Source organism: Borostomias antarcticus, assembly GCF_949987555.1.
Source record: "Borostomias antarcticus genome assembly, chromosome: 21".
NCBI classification, from domain to species: domain Eukaryota; kingdom Metazoa; phylum Chordata; class Actinopteri; order Stomiiformes; family Stomiidae; genus Borostomias; species Borostomias antarcticus.
Window position 1 is genome coordinate 13,669,812 of NC_140254.1, and position 5,137 is coordinate 13,674,948.

Below are 5,137 nucleotides of genomic sequence, written 5' to 3' on the forward strand. Positions count from 1 at the left end.
AAATTCCTCCAGGGAGCCAGTGACCGGCGAGTTGAAGAGCTTCACTCCTCGCCAGCAGGAGCTTTGGCCGCGGCTACCGCATCTCGGATAACCCGCTGAGTTCCTGGCTGCTATTTCACATTCGCCCTTGATCAATCCCAATACCGATCCATGGTAATAATGAATCAATCGTTCAGATCAGATGGGCAGTGCTGCATGCATGTTACAACATCATTGTTAGCTTTATTAACATAACCATAGCCTACATTTATCTCTCTAACGTTAGGCTATCCATCTTACACCAGTCGGCCATTCGATAGCTAGAAGCGGTGCCAACGTTGACTGAAAACACCCAAACTCAGTGTATCGTTTCATCTTCATGCTACACATCAACTCCTTTCCATTGTATGTGAATAAATTACTGTTATTCTAAAAATATCCCATTTCTGTCCATTCCTGGAAAAGGCTAATAATTGCTGTCAAATGATCACTCCAGTTTATCACCGTATCCCACTACCATTTCAACTATGCACAAGAGGTTGTCTTGTGGTCATTTTCATTAAAAAATGATTAGCCTGATCAGTTTGTTGTATGTATTAAGCCCTTTTTGAGCGGTGTGCTTTGATTTTTCGGCCATTCGATAGCTAGAAGCGGTCAACGCTTTATCCACTTTGGGAAATGACCTTTTTTTAGGAAACATCTTGCGGTCCCTTGAAGCAACAATCCGGAGTGGGTGAAGTTGCTTTGGCCTACACCTCCTCTGTGTTGTGGGCCCGGCTCGGTCTTCGGGTCCAGTCCGGGAGTCGAGTCGTAGGGGCAGTGAGGCGCACGCTTCGAGGACGCGGACTCCACCCCTTGCCGGAGAGGCCGGCTCCGCCCGGCAGCAGCAGCAGCAATCACCGACCAACTCGTTGCAGCTGTTGCCTGTTAGCGGAGCCACTACAAGAGGACGCTGGAACCATCGCTCGGGGCTCAGACGTTCCTAGCCCTCATAGGGTAATCAGACGAGCCGGCTATCGCCCTAATCTATTTTCGAAGTTTGCGATTCGTCTAACCTTTTGTTTTCCCTGTGTTCTGTTCCCTCCTTTGTTCCCCCCGGAAGGTCCAGCGTCCTCGCGCCTCTCCGGCCCCCGCGTCCTCCCGGCCTCCGCGCCGCGTTTCCCTATCGCCTCCTGCCCTCGACTCTCCCCTCCCGGACTCCGCTCCCCGCACGCCTCCTGGACCTCCCTCGCTCCGCAGGCCTGCCGCCGCTCCGCCTCCTCTCGCCACCAGAGACCGCCAGTGTTCCCGGACCCTTCCCGCCACCTCTCGTAGGCCCTCGCAGCACATTCACATACACATTCCGGCTGATACCCATACCACACACACCGCACCCACACACCCCTCTTTGTTTCCCCATCTCATGTACATACCACACACACGCATCCATACATACCCCCCATTGGTTTGCACCTCCCCCATTTTGTTGTGGCACCAGTTCTTCCCCATTTTATTATTTATTAAACGGCCTAGTGCCAACCACTCCCCTCTGTCTGTCTGTTCTGTCCGGGGGTCTCACTACACGGGTCCAGGGTCCGCGTTCCGGCCCCTGACAGAACGTCTGAGCCATGTCGGACCCAAGTGAGACTCCTGGGCAGGCAGGCGGATCCCCGCCCCCTCCCCACATGCCGCCGCTGATCCACTCAGTAGTTTCCGCCCACACTACCCAGCTGGCTTCCCTTAATGCGGAGCTAACCAGGGCGTTCAGCCAGGTTACCGGGGAGATTGGGTCCCTCCGTGGGTACTCCAGGGCCACCACGGAGGCCCTAGCCTCCCTCGCCGGCCAGGTGGCCGCCCTCGCCCGGTCGGTCAACCAGCCGCTCGCCTTCCCCACGCCTCCAGCGGCTGACGGTTCCCCTCCCGTGGCTGACCGCCCCGAGCCCAGTCCCGCGGCTCCCCCTCACGCTCAGGCCACTCCCCCTGATCCCCGCTGCGAACCCAACCTTCCCTGCCCCAGGCCGTTCGGAGGGGAGTTCGAGCTGTGTCGGGGGTTCCTCGGCCAGTGCGAGCTCCTGTTCCGCCACCAGCCCTCCCGCTACGGTTCTGGGGAGGCCAGGATTGCCCTTGTGATGTCTCTGCTCACCGACCGGGCCCTCCGCTGGGCCATTGCGGCGGCTGGCAGTGGCTCCCGGCTCTCGGTGGACTACCAGGCGTTCATCACTGAGTTCCGCCTGGTGTTTGACCACCCCGCCGATGGGCCGGATGCTGCCAGCCGCCTCCACACCATCGCCCAGGGGACTCGGTCGGTGGCAGATTACACTCTGGAGTTCCGCATCCTGGCAGCGGACAGCGGATGGGACGACACCGCACTCCGGAGCGCGTATCGGAGGGGCCTGAGCGAGGCCATCAAGGACCTCATCATCCGGGACCGGCCTACCTCTTTCGCTGCACTGGTCTCCCTTGCGCTGCTGATGGATGAGCGGCTCCGGGAACGCCGCGTGGAGCGCGCCCAGCGCTCTGGGGGAACCCCCAGACCCCCTCCCGGAGGCTCGCCCAGTGGCAGCAGCAGCAGCGGTCGTCGGGAGAGCGCCCCCCCTCCTCTCGCCGCGTCTCCAGGTCATTTCTCCTCCACGTCGCGTGAGGAGGAGGAGCCCATGCAGCTGGGCCGGTCCCGGCTGTCCCAGGAGGAGCGGGAGCAGAGGATGCGGGACCGCCTGTGCCTCTACTGCGGGAGACCAGGACATCAGATCCGAGCATGTCCCACGCGGCCAAAAGATCAGGCTCACTAGGTAAGGGAGTACTAGTGAGCCTTATCAACCTCCCACGGGGTGCACAAGAGCCAAGCCATCTGTTTCCGGTTACACTCACTTGGGGTAAGGACTCTCTCTCTGTTGGTGCGTTACTCGACTCGGGGGCGGACGAGAGCCTGATTGATGTCACCTTGGCTCGCCAAGCAGGCATCCCTCTCGTTCCCCTCGAGCGCCCTCTCACGGCTCAGGCACTAGACGGGCACTCCCTGGGGCGCATTACACACACCACGACCTCCCTCACCCTCACCATATCCGGTAATCACAGTGAACAGATTAGGTTTATGGTTACGCACGCTCCCACTTCACCCCTGGTGTTGGGCCGACCCTGGTTTGCCAGGCACGAACCTCATGTATCCTGGGCCTCTGGGCGGATCTTGGGGTGGGGCGTGGCCTGCCACGCCAACTGCCTTCGCTCTGCCCCCTCTCCGCCCAGCGGTTCCGGTTCTGTGCCTGCGGCCCCGGTTCTCACGGGCGTGCCCTCCTGCTATCACGATTTGGCAGCCGTGTTTAGCAAGGAGAGCGCGCTTTCACTTCCCCCTCACCGGCCATATGACTGCGCCATAGACCTCCTCCCGGGGGCACCCCTACCTGTCGGCAGGTTATATAACCTGTCCGTCCCTGAGAAGGAGGCTATGCGCAGCTATATCGCTGAGTCCCTAGCCTCAGGCGTCGTAAGACCATCGTCTTCCCCGGTCGCGGCGGGCTTCTTTTTTGTGAAAAAGAAGGATGGCAGCCTGAGGCCCTGTATTGATTTCCGCGCCCTAAACGACATCACTATCAAGAACAAGTATCCACTCCCCTTACTTAACTCCACATTCGAGCCACTCTCGCACGCCACTGTGTTCACCAAGCTCGACCTTAGGAATGCTTACCACCTGGTGCGGGTTAGGGAGGGGGATGAGTGGAAGGCGGCCTTTAACACCCACCTAGGGCATTTCGAGTACCTCGTCATGCCCTTTGGCCTCACCAACGCCCCGGCCGTCTTCCAGGCTCTGGTTAATGATGTGCTCAGGGACATGCTCAATACCTTTGTGGTGGTATACCTTGACGACATCCTTGTGTTCTCCCGTTCCGAGGTGGAGCACCGCCAGCATGTCCGCCTGGTCCTGCAACGGCTGCTGGAGAACCGGCTCTTCGTGAAGGCCGAGAAGTGCGTGTTCCACGCCGCCTCCGTGGAGTACCTGGGTCACATCGTGAAGAAGGGGCAGGTGCGCGCTGACCCCAAAAAGGTGCGTGCGGTCGAGGAGTGGGCGCGACCCGCTGACCGCACTCAGCTCCGGCGGTTTCTCGGTTTTGCCAACTTTTACCGCCGGTTCATCCGAGGCTTCAGCCGGGTCGCTGCCCCCCTCACGGCACTGACCTCCACTCTCCGCCCCTTCTCCTGGTCCCCGGAGGCGGAGACCGCCTTCTCGGCCCTGAAAGAGCGGTTCACGACGGCTCCGGTGCTCTGTCTGCCTGACCCCGACCGTCAGTTCCTCGTGGAGGTCGACGCGTCGGACGGGGGCATTGGGGCCGTCCTCTCCCAGCGGTCGGCGGGGGACCAGCGCGTACACCCCTGTGCCTTCTTCTCCCGGCGGTTCACCCCCGCGGAGAGGAACTATGACATCGGCAACAGGGAGCTGCTGGCGGTGCACGCCGCCTTGGAGGAGTGGAGGCACTGGCTGGAGGGGGCCAAGCAGCCGTTCGTGGTGTGGTCAGATCACAAGAATCTGACCTACATCCGGACGGCTAAGAGGCTTGGTCCCCGTCAGGCGCGCTGGGCCTTGTTTTTCAACAGGTTCGACTTCACCCTCACCTACCGCCCGGGTTCGGCCAACGTTAAGGCGGACGCCCTCTCCCGTTGCTTCCCCGAGGGCTCCCCTGACGCGCCGGAGGTCCCCGACACCATCCTACCCCCCGCCCGGGTGGTGGGTGTTGTCACCTGGGGGGTCGAATCGGCGGTTAGACAGGCCCAGCGCACCCAGCCTGACCCCGGCGGCGGTCCCCGCAACCGCCTCTTTGTTCCCTCCACGGTCCGTAGCCGGGTGCTGGTGTGGGGGCACTCCAGCCGGTTTGCCTGTCACCCCGGCGCCACGCGGACTGTGGAGTTCATCCGCCGGCGGTTCTGGTGGCCCTCCCTGGAGGCGGATGTCAGGGAGTTTGTGGCAGCGTGTGAGACCTGCGCACGGAGTAAGGCCACCCATCGTCCCCCTGCGGGCCTCCTCCACCCGCTGCCTATCCCCGGTCGACCATGGTCTCACATTGCCCTGGACTTCGTCACCGGCCTTCCCATCTCCCAGGGCAATGATACCATCCTGACCGTGGTCGACCGGTTCTCCAAGGCCGTCCACTTCGTGCCGCTGCCCAAACTCCCCTCGGCGGCTGAGACT